This window comes from Helicoverpa zea, chromosome 21 (genome assembly GCF_022581195.2).
Source record: "Helicoverpa zea isolate HzStark_Cry1AcR chromosome 21, ilHelZeax1.1, whole genome shotgun sequence".
NCBI classification, from domain to species: Eukaryota; Metazoa; Arthropoda; class Insecta; order Lepidoptera; family Noctuidae; genus Helicoverpa; species Helicoverpa zea.
This window is the reverse complement of record NC_061472.1, coordinates 7444544-7460745: the sequence shown is the minus strand read 5'-3', so window position 1 is coordinate 7460745 and position 16202 is coordinate 7444544. Positions and strand designations below refer to the sequence as shown.

General features: G+C 34.4%; 1 protein-coding gene across 6 annotated transcripts in view; it reads right to left on the bottom strand.

Moving 5' to 3' along the window:
* The window catches only part of LOC124640611 (tight junction protein ZO-1), a 124305-nt gene that overhangs the window by 91098 nt on the left and 17005 nt on the right, over positions 1–16202 (bottom strand). The window lies entirely within an intron of this gene.

Here is a 16202-nt window from a genome sequence, read left to right as displayed (position 1 = left end):
ATTTAACATAACTATGAATAAACATTTTCGGAACCCAACATAGACGACATGGTAGCTTTATTAAATAGGTACAAATGCATACAAATAAAGGAATATCCGGGAAGTAATTGAACCAACTTTAATTTATTTAACGGTCACTTTACAGTTTTACATTATTCATTCTTATTTGAAGTCAGTCGAAGGAAATTCCTCGTTCCTATACAATAGTGGACCTGTCTAAACTATTTAGTTCCGCTGCAACGGATACCGTAAAAAGTTTAATAAAATGGATTCGGTAATTTGGTTTCATTTATGTAAGAAATTACAATATGATTTGGGTGTTCTGAAGTTCAGGTTTGATTCGTTACTGTCTGGTAGAAATAAACCTATTTATCAATTGCAGAAAAATAAAGCTTGGTATATGGGGTCATAGGTACGACTTTTATAGATGTCCACGTATACCAACAAGTTTACGTGCAAAAAAACTATGTGTAGATACATATAGGTCCTCCTTTACCTATGTCGTAAAAAAATCGTAACAAAAAATACCACAACAACGGTTCATTGTTAACTTTGTATCCCTATCTAGCCCTACCTACACCATTCAAGTTCAAACATCGAATAGCTCATACATGACGTCACTCTTCACTTATCTTTATAACCGCCACATTCTATGTCAAGTACAGAAAGATGCACATTTTCTCACAGAGCTCATGAATGAGTCTAGTCATGATCCGATGACAGTACTGCTGAGCTGCGCACAGAATTCTTGTAATTACACTTGATTTGATGAGAACGCCGTCTGTTGTGTGAAGGCCGATTTGATTGTAAAAATGCCTTTCGAGAACGAGACCTTAAGGTTAGAGCGTGAGATGATGAAGAAGAAAGGTGAAATCTTAGTATTTCTACTACGAACGTCTCAACTATCATTTATTTTATTTGTAAGCCCAGATTTTGGAAAATCTCCCAGAATAAACGGAATTCGGGGTTTTCTATAAGATTTGCACCAGTGCCAAGTGGGGCTAAGGTGCATTTCTTTGTTCTTATTTTACCTGCAATTATATTACATAATCGATACACGTGTTTCTACTTAAAGGCAAAGAAAACATAAATGTATGAGAACGTGTATAGAAATCCTATTACAACTTATCCAATCTAGAACAGAAGTTATCCCAAGAGTGTGCCGCTATTAAACCAAGTAGGCCACATATTGATTTAAATTTCTACTGAATCTATGCCACCGATACCCGTACACAGATAACATATCGTATATTTGACAGCGCGGTAGATCAAAGCCATAGATAATAAAACTTATATTGGGTCTTCCGTGAAGCGATTTGTAACAAATCGTTGTTGATGCACCGTTTCCGAAACAAATAGGGACGGACGTAGGTTCCGCTCTATTGATTATTCGTGAGAATAGCCCTAAATATCGTGTTTATTGTTTACTGGTATTGTCCGATACATTGTTATGTCAATAAATAAAATACGGACTTCATTGGTCATCATTACTGTACAATATTTGGCTAATAGACCAGCGAAAGTGACCTCTCTTAGGTCATAGAGATACTGCAACTGAAGCAAAGATCTTATCCTTATTCGCAGCTATTTGATTGGTTGAATCTAATTTTAAGTAATGCTTGTGTCTTGAGTCAGCCTTTAACACAGCATAGTTTGTTTGTAACTTATACACTTGAATAGCTTTACCGATATAAATAACTTTGTTATAGAGATATCTCTATAGATAACATAGACATAATTTTTATTCTTGTATCTTGTGTAACAGCCCTCGAGGGTAACAGCTCCCAAGAAAGTGTCGGTAAAATCCTGTACTTACGACAGAGATCGTCAACAACATTTAAGAAAAGTCAGAAACAGCTATAACACACAAGACTGTTACAGAAACTAATAAAAAGAACTAGCAAACATTATATCAGCATACTCCAGGAAGTAACTTCACACAAGCTGTTTATTATCGAACCACAAAGAAGTTTCATTCACGAAGTATGTACTGTAGACTGCACATCAGTGGTAACTGTCATGATGCACCTTGACTCAATAGCAATAAGTAGGTACGATTTTCCTGTCAAACTGTTACCACTGACCTGAAGTTGACTGTACTAACTGCAGCGATCAATCGCGTTGTTGATCTTACTGTATCGTAATATTCAGATGGCCATTAAACTGTTTGTAGATGAAACAGGAAGGGTTTAGTTTTATAATGGATGGTTAAGCTGTGAATAGAGTAGTTTAGGTGGTATGGATAAGTAGGTAGATGGATAAGTCTCGTTTCTGTAGATATATTATAAGTTTTGGTCAACATAGTTCTATGGATTGACGTGTGACAATAACATATAACTAAAGTAAGTTAATTTCCTCTTTATAATATCCTTATATTGTATTAAGGTTAATTTTTGTACATGCATCTTTTATTTGACTTCGAACAGCTGCGGTAATAAATTTTTTCAAAACATTCTGAAACGAAACGCAATTTTTTATCGTCAAAATTCAAAATTACGTAATACCTCTTTAGAAAAACTATTCAAATAACAGAATAATGAATGCATAACTCGAGCGTGTTTCCTAATGATAGTAATTACAGGGCTAATAAAAAGTTCAACAGCTCATGTTTAGCATTGCACCTGAAAGGTCAATGACCTTCTAACAAGCGTTATGTAAACAGAAACAAACATGGCTGCCCTTGGTCTGTGGTCGCAATCAGCTTTGTTCAAAGAGTTTCTTTGACTAGTTATTTTAGTACGAAGTAACTTTAAGTTTTGAGGTCGTTAGTGTCTAATTTTCATGTAAAACGCAAACACTTTGAAACAAATAAAGCAGGGAAAATTCATGCTGAAAGTGGTTGTTTATTTCAGGAAAAAACTTGTGTTTTGGCGTCTATCCCCTCTTCTTAATTCCTTCTCTACGTAGTTTTATTGCAGAAAAAGCGCCGTTAACTAAACTGTCCGTTATCTATACTAATATTATAAAGCTGAAGAGTTTGTTTGTTTTAATGCGCTAAATCTCGGGAACTACTGGTCCGATTTGAACAATTATTTCGTTGTTAGATAGCCCATTTATCGAGGAAGGCTATAGGCTACTTTTTATCCGGGTTCGTGCAGAGGTTCCCACGGGATACGGGTGAAACCGCTGGCAGAAGCTAGTATCTTATAAATATATATCTTATAAATGAGTAGCTGTTATTTAGTTTCATGAAACTCCGAAAATCCATTTGCCGACATTTCGATCTAGTTTGGCAGACGAAATACATATTCTGAAACTCATTTTGTTGTTACGGCGAAATCTATAGTACCTAAATACAAAATCCTTATTCTTCAAAGCGAATTCTAATACAATTAATCTCTGTCGTCAAATGAATGCTTATTATTTTTAGCCTTTACAAGAATCTGTGAACAAAACACGTGTCAAGTCATCCGTCTTGCCAGAGACAACTAAATACGGCTCCAGAAACAAAACAAAATGGCGCCAGAAACTTAAGTCTTTCAGCTCTTGACAAACTTATTATAATGTCTGTAATTAGTCTTACGCTTGACACTGTGGATGGTTGAGATGTTTCTGTACTTAAATAACTTATAAACACAATTTTTCATTCCGTGTAAGTCAGGAAAACTTAATTTTTCGTTTGGATTAATTCGGCTAACCGCAATACAAAAAAAAACTAAGGGATATTTCCGTGCTACGTACGTACATTAATTAAAAATATTATTCCTTCTTAATGTAATTAATTACACAATGAAGCTTAAATTCCTCGCCTATTACTGTAATAGTTTAAAGTGCACTATTAAATTCTGCTGATCTAAATAAGTACTCACTTTGATGATCTAATGGCACCAGGTCAGGAAATTTCATCGTTCTTCCCGTATCGAGTTCCTGTAACCCGAGATTGTGGCAACCATTGTGACAGAACTCACTTCAAACTCGATTTAGAATCTCGAAGCTACTTTTTGCAAGTCAATGTTGAATGCGATCTTTGAAACGTTTATTGACTCACACGATTTTGTTCTTCGATCAATGAATGTCATGATCGCTTTCTTGCATATAGAATACGGTTAGGAGGTTACGGTTAGGTCAGGTTAACCGTTTTTTATGCAGTTACTGTTTAGTTTTATATTGTTAGAATCTGAATCTTTACTAATGAATGCTCAATCCTGCTCTGTGTGAGAGGAGGACCAGCAGTGGGACGATAAAAAGGCAGATGATAATAATAATGTACTCAACGTTTTGGCGAGTTTTATTTGGAAGAGGACCCAAACTACTATTTAAACTCAAATTCTTTCTCCTTTCAGTGTTCCAAACGATTATTTCGTGATGTTTTATCATGGTACTATCTAAAATCGTACTGTGACCGCAGCTTCCTCCGTGAAGGGTTGTCATTGAAGAGTCTTTTGTCTTCGATGAGTGAGGAATTATTTACCATGTGTAATGTGCTGGAGTGGTGCCCAATCAACCGTTTACTGGTCATCGCTCTCAAGTATCCACTGAGTAGGTACCTAGCTACTTGATTTATGTAAAGTACCTGGTAGTTTTAATTATGCGTAGACACGGAGAATTACATTTGAGACATAGTTTTTTTGGTTATGAGGAGACTGTTGGAGGTGAATGACTATGAGTAAAGGTAGTAAAGGAAGAGATGTATGCATCAACATTTTATTGACTGTTTTGAATAATGAGAGTGTAGTGGCCCTTAGTGAACCAAATATATTCTGAACGAGGCATGGAGAGGAGGAGCTTTTGCAGGGCCAAAAATAAATAATAATACATAAACATGACACTGGTTTTCCAAACTTAGGCTTAAAATATTCTTAACCGAATTAATTTCAGCAAAATGTCAGTGAAATGCCGAAAGGTCGCCTCTATTTTTATCTGTAAAGCAAACGGTTGACTGTTGCCAACATAGATTTCGGCAGCAAAGCCTTATTGCCGTGTAGAAGCATTTTGCCCGAAGCGAAGAGCAATATAAATTCGAAGGCAGGTTTGAGAATCTGACCATATCTTACAGTGGCGAAGGGTGGTTTAATGAAATAGGGGAGTACTCAGGGATGGGGGGGGAGAGGTAATGGAGGTAATTTCTCAGTCCACCTTTTAGCACTGACTGAGAGACTGATAGTTTGAACATGTTTTCTCGAGGAATTCGGCAGATTATTAATATCTATAAAACTTTATTATCTTTAGTTAGGTATATTAACTAGGTACTAGAATCTGAGAAAACTTGGCACTAGAAACAATACATTTTAAGTATTTAATTTACAACGGCCTGTTAGCCATTGATATTTATCGTAGGTATTTATCCGTCAGGACGTTAGTAATTTTAATATAGACGTAATATTGGTAGGTAATTCATCCGAGCGGCGTGCCCGAGTTTTATAACACGTTTTTATACTCAAAACTTAACCTTGAAAAATAAGTTCCTTCCTAAAGTAAACAATCTGTCGGATCGGAAAACAGTCTAATGCGATAAATGCTATAGGTACATTAAAAAGAAACCTGTAGCCCAAGCACGAATATTTGCGAAAAGTTATTCGTATCGAAATCGAGTAACATTTGTATGAGAATTGTACAGCGCCCCTATCGGGCGTAAAAGGAAACAAAACATGGCAGCACGAACATTGTTTTGACGTACGGTAACGTAAACTCTCGAAGGCTGGCTATCGAGTATGTCGAAACATTATTCACTTGAAAAAAGTCGGTGAGAAAGGTTTCGAGAAGTGTAAAAATAAAGTTTTAACCGTGTTTATGTTTTGTTTAGAGTTAGTTTTGTGAATAAAAGTGTTTTAAAATTATTGTTAAGTTATTGGAACAATTAGTAATAGCTTCAATATAAGTAATTTAAAATGCAAAGACCGCCACTGTATGAACGTAGTTCATAGTCTTTGCCATATTATGTCATATTATCTTTTAGCGGCAAATTTACTAGAATATTATAGATATCAATCACGAGAAACAAGGTAGATAATAAATCATATTTTATTTATTTGCGTACCTATAGAATTAGTGTTTGAAAAAAAATTGTTATTTAAATGTTTATTTTTAATCATTGTAGAGCAAAACTTAGGAATAGAATTAACCCACTGGACACAAATGAAACCGAATTTAAAAATATAGAATATAGAAATAGCATTGCACTTAAAATACTTCACACTAAAGTTTATGCCACTCGAACTTATTAAAACTGTTTACTCACGCTTCCATGAATTCAACCATCATTTCATATTGCGTGCGTCTGACTGGTTCTCATAATTATTTATTATATTGAAAGCACTTAATCATTTGTAGCAAAAAAAAAACAGAAATACTTTTGTTGTGGACGTGTAGCAAAACATAAACAAATTTGGCGCCCTTACGCGCGTCGGATGTCAAGTGGGTGCGTTCGGTACCCGTCATTTTTTAAAAATAAAATCTCCGAAACTATGTTATATTGCTAAAGATAATGCCATTTTATAATGTCTAATAATTAACTTTGGGTCTCTTTTTTATATTACATTCAGTTTTTATTATAATTTAATAATAATAAAACCTTTAATCAAAGGTAAAAAAAATATTAACAACTAGAGTTAGTTTTCGAACGCACCATTCATTCAACAATCGTTCATTTTGCTCACTATGGCGCGTCCCTATTTACATTTGCATGACGTCACATTAGAATTCGAATCGAGTGTTCGATAGTGCTTCGAATGTGCTTCGTGCTGCCTACTATCGACAGACTACGTTTTCGAATCGAGGCCTCGATACGTTGTCGATTCGAATACGTTAGATATTCGTGCTTGGCCTACTGATGCCAACTGTCTACGTATCAAAATACATCATTTCAACGTAGATATCTCTATTTTCACTAGGTACACACACTGTAGTACTGTACTTGTACTTGTACTGAGTACCAGGTCACACAGTGCGATCGCGGGAATTAGTAGGGAGTAATGATACTGCCAACTATTTAATCAAAATCATATACTTGGTGAATTCATAAAATTAAATAAATTCCCAACTAGGGTCATTAAATCGCGGAGAATCTTAACACCGCGATTCAGGATTTGCATAAAAATGCACAACGCCATCTATGTTGACATAATGTAACTAAAACACACACGGGTGTTTTTCAGAAAAGAATACCCTGTGACGCACAGGAAATATTTTTTTTTTATTTCGTGAATTCTATTATATTTACTCTAATATTAAAGAATATATTGTTAACTAGCTAAATCTGCATTTTAAATTAAAATTAAAAGATGATTTTAAGAAATATTAAAGTTTTTCTGTCAGCGTATGATGCATAGTATTCCTGAACGTCACAAAATATAATTAATTAAAAATAAAACAAACAAGTATTAAAACGAAATCAACTTATGGTAGCATAAAGATATACTTAAAATCTTTTAAAAACAAACAAAACGATAGCATAATTTTATAAGATTATTAAATAATCAGCTAAATAATTTCACTTTCGTCACTTCTTGGACACATCTCACTAGAAAAGTTGTTATTACTAATGATATCCGCTACAATTTCCAAAATCAAGCCTAGTGAGAAATTTTAGATACTAACAAAATACTATGATGCCAAAATAAACGCTATAAAATGAAAAATATATATTTTAAAACCATTTTTGTAACATCCAGAATATGGGACAGTGACTATTATGAAAATTTCGTGATGGATAAGAATAATTTGAGCAATGTCCACACTGCCGTTTTCAAAACACAATTACAAAGAATAAAGTATTAACTCATAATTTTTTTAGATATTAACCTTTACACACACATATATAAACAAAACCGATTAAATGTAAGCCTTTTCGTTTGATACCTACCACACGCGCGGACAGGACGCTCCCATAAATTATTTAATTGTACACTAAGCTTTACAATTCAAGATCGTTACGATTTTGTTCCGGTAGTATGTAACGTGACGCACAGGAGGTGACGTTTTCATCTCACGAGACTTTTAAAATTGAAAATAACTAATATTTATTTAAACTACCTTGTTTTTAGCCTTACTAATCTAATAATGATGAGTTGTTTATGTTATATACAGTGTTATAGAGTTAAAAAAACAATTTATTAACCTTTTAAATACTGCCACTATCCGGACCAAAAATTTTGCGCGCCGATGACACCAACATTGTCGTCACAGTTTTAGCCTTAACTGACTTTAAAACGGCAATGGCGGAATCCTAATACGATCATAAAGTTGCCAAGAAGGTAGAAAAAACACAAATTAGTAGATTTTGTCTTCAGTACGATATCAAATTCACCGTGACGAAACCGGATTTTCCGGACCAATGATTTTCGTAGGACAACATTAAAATAATGATATTTCTTAAAATAACAATAAATTTATGGCATAAAAATTAAAAATACGTTTTTAGAAATACAGAGACTAAGTTCAAAAACTTAAACATACCTAAAAACGAATATTTTAGAAGTTAGATGTATTTGAAATCTCCAAGAGCGCCATGGGACACACGATATTTATACGTCCTCTTCAGGTTTATTTTAAATATAAAAATAACTATCCACTTTTTATGCTACATATCGATTTAATTGTACATTAAAATATATACCTAAATTAATCAAAAACTCACTTTCACACGTGCCATATAAAAAAATCAAAATAAAAATGTTTGAATGTGTGGGACAGGCCCATTTTGCTAGGGTCAAGTTTTCTGAAAAACACCCACACACGAACTATGTTATTTCCAAATGATACACACACTAATAAATTCAATTAAGTAATACAAAGAACAAATTGTTAATGGTATTATCTAAAACAAAATAAGAACAATGAGAGTGAATTTGTCTGATTTGTTTGTTTACATATTTGAGAAAGCGCTGTCACTCGCGCGTAGACAGATATAGCTACTCTACTCTTGACGCGTTCTTTCTCGTTCACTCGCGAGTTTTGATTGGTGGAAGCCGCTCCGTGAGCCGGCTTACCGCTCGCCCTTATTTTGCGAACATCGCGCGGCGCGGCGTGGATGACGTCACGCAAGCGTATTTTTGTATGGAGGAGGAAGCCGCGGCTTATTTAGTAGGAGCAAAATGTTTCAAGTAATTTATAGACAATTTTTTTTACGGTGGTAGGCGTTTTGTTATACCTACATATTTAAATTGTGTGGTTTAAATGATTATATTAATTATACCTATACCTATATTATAACTTATACCTATGCTTCTTTCTTGAAATTCGAAAGGGAAGCCGATGGGAATCGGCTTATAAGGACGCCTCGCCACTGATATCTTATCAGTCTTCACTTCTAACGTGTCTCAGTAAAATGTACTGAATTAATTTCACATTAAGTACTGAAGAAGACTATATAATCAATGAGTAGTACATGCTTTGGTAGCTTTTAAGGTTGGCCTTAATTCGACCATATATAAAAACAGACGCTAGTAAAGTGATCGTCTTTTATTCCCACTTCTGGGACCCACTCCTGTCAAACTACTGTTATTCACACGCGGCCACTAATAGTCAAATAAAAAAAATATTCTTCAATAACCGTGGGGGAGTCATCGCCCCTATATGGATGTTACAACGTGTCGGCTTAAATTACAAATGTATGCACACAATGTACACACATCGGTAATGCTTTTACTTAACATAGTAAACAATGCTTCGTATGTTAGCTTTGACAGTTTCTCCGCCTATATTAACTGTAAGGTCTTCTAGAAAACAAATTGAGGTAAAGATTGCAACCAAGGTACAAAAGCAATTTATTTCTGTTAGATTATAAAGGCTTGTGGTTTCCTTAATATTTTGACTTACAATACGGATACCATTGGAGAATTTCTTAAAATGGATTTACGCTGCAAAATTAAGTATTTGGAATAAACCTAGTCATTCTAGTTTTGACTAAACTGCTGAACGTGCCGTGCTGTGGTCATTGTTAGATCCATTTGTACTACAAAATGTGCTATTCTCTGTTATACAATCGCAAATTCAGCCATCACACGGAACAAACTGGCCAGTTACACAGTACGATTACATTTTTCTACAACATTTGAATCGTTAAAAAATAACGCATTCCATTCACGGCTCGACATTGTGTGACTTGTAACGTGGACGGCTATAAAATGGACCGTTTTATTATCGCGTGCTGCTGCTATTGCAGTGGGCCTGTCTGTCCCTTTTGTAGTTTTAATTCATTACTCAACGTTGTTGTAAATTATCACCTTCCATTTTTGTAATCAATATATAGGTATGGGTTGGCCGTTAGTGTGGAAGACAAAGTGCTAAATAATCATTCTAGAACGTCCTTCAAAGTTCGATGTATGATTTAATCTTGACTAAACTTCGTAAAAATTATCAAATTTCTAGACTTTTTCAAATAGAGAGCAAAGTGCCGTCCCAAACAGAGCGTCCTAAGCTCCAACTGCATTTTCTTTCCCCAATAAACTTTATCACGGAAACTTGGCAAACAAAAGGAACCGATTCTGGACAAACGGTCAATCCGTATGCGCCATACGTTACCTCCTACGACAAAAGTCGCATGAATAAGTCCCAAATGCGATGAATGTAGATGGTCGGATAAAAGTCGCAGCATTCGTACCCAGCCTTAGAGCAAATAAAAAAAGGTTTCATTCAGTATCTGGCCATTCGGGAATTGAGCCGAAAATGCTAAATACAGACTCAAACATAGACGAATTTATTCATTAAGCTCGTTTCATACCTTTAATAAATGATTAGGTCGTCTGGCTTCACTCTAATTGGTGTGAATATTTAAATGGATTAATGAAATAACAGATAGTACTATGTGCCTTCGGGATTATCTAAAGTAGATCCTAATAGCCATTTTTCTCAGTAACTCTTCAAAGTTTTTATCCAACTTAGATATCAAGAGATTTTATTAAAAGTAATATCATTGGATGACTCCCAAAATAATCTGGAGTCGTAAAAGAGCTGAAATGGTGATGTATCACTTTCTGTCAGAAATTCCATCAAGTTTGAAATGGATTTTGTTAGATTTATTCATATTTTCCATAATATTTAACTTTGCTTATTTTCTCCAACTTCGCTCTCATGAAGATCAATATATAGAAGCTTTTAAAGTCTATTATTTTGTATTACAATTGAGAGCACTACCGTCAATTACGCTCTAATTTTTTAATAATTCCACGAAGCTTATTCCCATCATCATCGCTTACATACACGATGCAATTATCATCATTAACATACAATTCTTTGATCTTGGTCCCATTTCAGTTTCTGATTAGTTTTTCAAAGTTCACGGGTACGTGGGATCGATTCCCTGGGAAACAAAGGAGTGTAGAATAGTCATTATGATGCTTAAACGGAAACTTCTATGAAATTAACGGTCTGGCTGGAATTGTTAATGTTAATGGTTTTGGGAAGAAGTCCCGTGATTTACTGACAAAGTTGAGTCAAAATGATAAAGACAAAAATATGCATAATGTCGTTGCGACTGATAGGTAAACGTAAGAAAAATGAAGACATGCATATCAATAGTTTCTCTATTCATGTTCTCTTAAAAAATAATAGAGAAACCGGCAGGGGTGCTCAAAGACCAGCCACTAGACATAAAAATGTTCTTTACCCGATAGTTAATAGGTACCCAAGATAGCTATTTACACATTCAACGTTAAGAAGTATTGTACGACCATCGAAGAATAACCCTAAATTCCCAGCACCTTCATTACACCAAATTGCTTATACCAATTCAAACGTGGGCATAGCATCGTAAATTACCGCTCACCTTTTGTTTTTAATTTCGGTAAGTGCTCCAGTACAGGCATTAGACTCATCTACTACAGCAAAGTAAGAAACATTAGTTCTATTGCTACCAAAGTACTCCAACAAATCCGGGAAATGAGAATGTCCAATTGCTAAATTGCAATTGAGTAGAGCTGCAATTAATTCGGTTCAATGGCCGAAGATCACAAAATGGCGGTTCTTCCTTGGTTTCCAATTTTATTGCAGTGCCGCTAATTTCTTTTGTTTTTAACTTTTCAATCGGGGTTGATTTCGCTGCGTTTGTCATTTGGCAAGATGTCGATTTTGCAATTCGACTAATTTGAAGACGACCAAGTGTTCTCCATAAAATGTTTAATGTTTGTTAAATTTTAAATATGTATTTGTGTCTCATTCGTTTATAAAATATGTGTTGTTAAATAAGAAAAGAAAGGACCTAGGGACCTAATAAAAATGAATCCTAAAGAAAGTGCAGGACCTCAAAATCCAGAAATAAATGGTACGCCAAACACAGAGCAACAAGGACAAAAAATATCCGACCTCCTTAGCACAAATGTTGGAAACAATTAGAAGTAGCAGAAACACTACGGAACAGAATTCGCTAATTCAATTAAAACAATCATAGCAGTGCTCGTGACCTAATCTCCGACAATTTCAGCTCATTGGACTAATTAGTGACGTGTTCGGTATGTTAAGCGATGGCCGTTGACCGGTACTGATTTTTATATTTGTTGCGCGGGATTGGGTCACAATTCTCTGATGAAGATGCCTTGTATAGCCAAAGAGAGAAACACGATTATGTTACAACTACTTAGCTTCCGCCAGCGGCTTCGCCCGCGTAATGTTCGATTATATCGCGTTTCCAAGAGTCCGGAAAAGTCCGGGCTTTTGAAGAATTCTCTTGGAAACGCATAATAAACTATCCTATGTTCTTTCTCAAGGTCAACTCTATCTCTGTACCAAATATTAAAATTAGTCCGGTGGTTTCGACGTGAAAGCGTAACAGACAGACAGACAGGTTACTTTCGCATTGGTAATATTAGTAGGGATTGGAATGGTCGCAGAATTGCAGCCCGTTACATCATAGGATGGATTTTCGATATCTCGTCAACAGTTTACAACTATAGCTAAAAAGCATAGTGTAGGTAAGTATGGTCTTGCACGAGATAAGAATCTTGTGTTATGGATTGGCTTAAACTTTGTCATAATCAAAGGAAACAGACGCCAATGAGAAGAATGCCGCGATCTTCCTGACACGTCACACGTCATTCCTGCTGATCTTGTTGCAATAACAGTGTTTGGTGCATTCTTAATATCGTTATGAGAACAATGTGTTCTTGATAACGTTTGTATACAACAGGTCATTGTGCCGAACGACAATAAGCCATTGTGAGGCGAATCCCACGAAATTTTATTTAAATGTTGCTAGTATGTAATGCTGCAACAACTGTTTTGGTGTTTAATATGGAAATACTTCCTGTACTGATGTTTTGATGCTGGTTTCAGGTTGGAAAACTCCTTTCAAATTAAATCTTACAGAATGTTATCAGAGAATGGGCTGTTTTTTTCTGAAGCCAAACAAAATAGCAGTAAAAAAATACTATTTAAAACGAAAACTTCTTCAAATATCAAAATACACTCTCATGTCTAACATCAGATGCTTGCAGTTTAATATGCATTGAAAACTGCGTGCAACACACGAGATTGACTTCCCTAGCGACAGCTTCATTAAAACTTGAATGCATGTTAAGCAACAAACACATAAAAGAGGAATTGAAACTGTCAAGTCAGATATTGCACCGCAGACAAGCTGTTGTGTACCATTTATGGCCTTTTTCGCTAGTCCATCTAATCGAAAATACTTATGTACGTCCAAAATAATCTGGCGAGTATGAAGTTTGACAATTAATACTATTCTTATATACTTATCTGTGTACTTTAGGAAAATGAAATAATCAATCTTAGGATAAATAGTTTTAGAATAAATCTTCAGGAAAAATATAACTTCCTAGCACATTACTATTGCACGTGCTATTTGTGTTTGTTACCTGACTAGTAGAAATGTGCTTTGCCTCCAAGGAAAGTGACTATCGAGTCTCTGCTAATAACTTTTTAATGATTTGAATCACTTTCTATGTTCAATGAAGCTGCTGTTTACTCAAGATTATATCCTGCATTATACTTGAATTAATCTGCAACAGTTGATATTACGATTCTTTGAGATCGATCTATGATTTGAGGAAAAAGTACCAGTGTCAAAAAATACATTAATTTTGAAAAAAAACTGGTTGTTCAGGCTGCAATTTACTTTTCATAGATATACGTGCCTAATAGTAAAAACATAATTAACCAACAAAGTACTTTGGCCTTTACTGTTTTTATTATTCCTGACCTTTTATCTCGTTCGTAGAACAAATTAGACAAAACTTGTGCCATTATCAGGAATTGTGAGTCAATAGGAATCGTTATCTTCTTCGCTGCTTGCCAATGTTCCTAACTTGGAACGATAAATAAACATTTTGTACTTCTAATGGTCTCTGGCGATAATGGGGTTGCTCATTTTAGTTGCGGCACCTAGCAAAAGGAACTTATTCTACTCATTTTATATGCTATCTGAATCCCTGAGTTGGCGATGAATATTTTCGAACAGTTTCACAAGGGATGGTGAGACAGATTTACAAACTTTCCGTCTCCTGATTACCTACTCGTAACGACAGAAAAACGTTTACAATTAACAGGCCTTGTAAATTAAGGTGAAAGCTTAGGAATAAATCCTGAATTTCATTTACATTTGAAATGTTCTGAAAATAAATTTTGCTCAGTTCAGTAATTAGTTGTCAGCGCCTAGTGTCTGTAGTTTTGTCAACGATGATGCTAATAAGCGATAGCTCCTTTACCAAAGCGATTCATTTGTTTTTAATGCATAGTTTGTTTGTGAGTTTGGAGGGTATAAATACTAGGGATAATAAATCTTAAGAAAACCAGTGATTAAAGTTTTAAATAGATTAATTTTTAAAGATTTCTAAATAGGAATGTTAAATATAAAATTATTTCTCAACATTAACAACTCAGTTAAGTACTCAACGAACACAAAACAGCAAATAAATTAGGCTACAACTTATTTAGCGCTTTAAAAAATAAAATAAAACTTGTTTACACGACACAAATTAAACTACCGATGCGGATAAGTTCCACGGTCTCGTTAATCAATAATTAACAGTTTGGGTTAATTGAAAACAATATCTATTAGTTTGTTACAGTCATGCTTCTGAATACACCATAAATTGTTGATTTTAATCTGAAATATCGTTTTTTATGGCTGCGCCTAATAGTGATGGGATACGTAGCAACTTAATACGATCTTGTTATTCGATATATTTTTTTAATTTGTAGTACATAATTCATTTTTTATAGTTTCTGTTCGATATAGTTATTTTATATTGTAGAGTAGAAGATTGTTTAACTTTCATTCTTTCATCGTAGTAGGTAAATATTAGACTTTTCTCGCGTGTTTGAAACGATACCTAAAAGTAAAAAAGTTAATTACCTCCTACCCAATTAAACAGTGATTAAGAAAAAACACTGAAACTGAAAATTGCCTAACGAAAATTAACTCCTTTACTCAACCGAAATTAATTTGCTATTACTTGATGCACGATACAAAATAAGATAATTAAATCAATAACCAATAAAAATAATAAAAAAATTAGTCGATTAGTCGATTTTACAATAAATCACGCACCCGCATCTCTAGTTCGATATGCACGGCGAAGCGTTACAAGTCAATATCGTTTCAGTAATTGGACATTATTTTTAATTTGGAACGCGGGCATCGAACTTCGAAGAGTAGCTGAACTTTTCTATGCACGTATAAAGATCAATAGCTTGGCCAATGGCGTTTTATGGTATACGAATTTCGGCGAAGGTATCAAGGGAATCGATCGCTTTTTGTTCCCATTGCTAATCGATTATCATGTGACAAAAGCTTTTTATTCTTTTGGCATCCTGTTTAAAAGAAAATCAAAAAAATATTTATGCAGATCATTAATCCAAAACATACAGACAGAAAATACTATACGGTTAAACAGCGAGACATGTGAAACACTTTTACCTACCTACTGTAACAACTTAAATTGTATTACCATGTTTCTAGCAAATACATTTTCTTATATCTTATTTATATTTCTTCTATGATTTGTGAGTTCATTATAAATCAGGAGGTGTAAAAACTGTTTAAAGCAAAATTGTCTTATTTTCTAGATCGATTTAAGTACTTGAAAATTGATCTTACCTAGTAAAAATAAATAAGTAAACTGTGGTTAAGATTTCCTAAGTTATTACCTAACCACAAAATGCTTAAGTTTCGTCAAGCGGATTTCTACAAAGAAAGGCTTAGACGGTAATGTACTTTGAGAGGCAAGGTCCGTAAACATTTTAAACTTAGGAGAAAAATATACCTTTAAATACATACATATTTATTTACACCATTTATCAATTTCTCC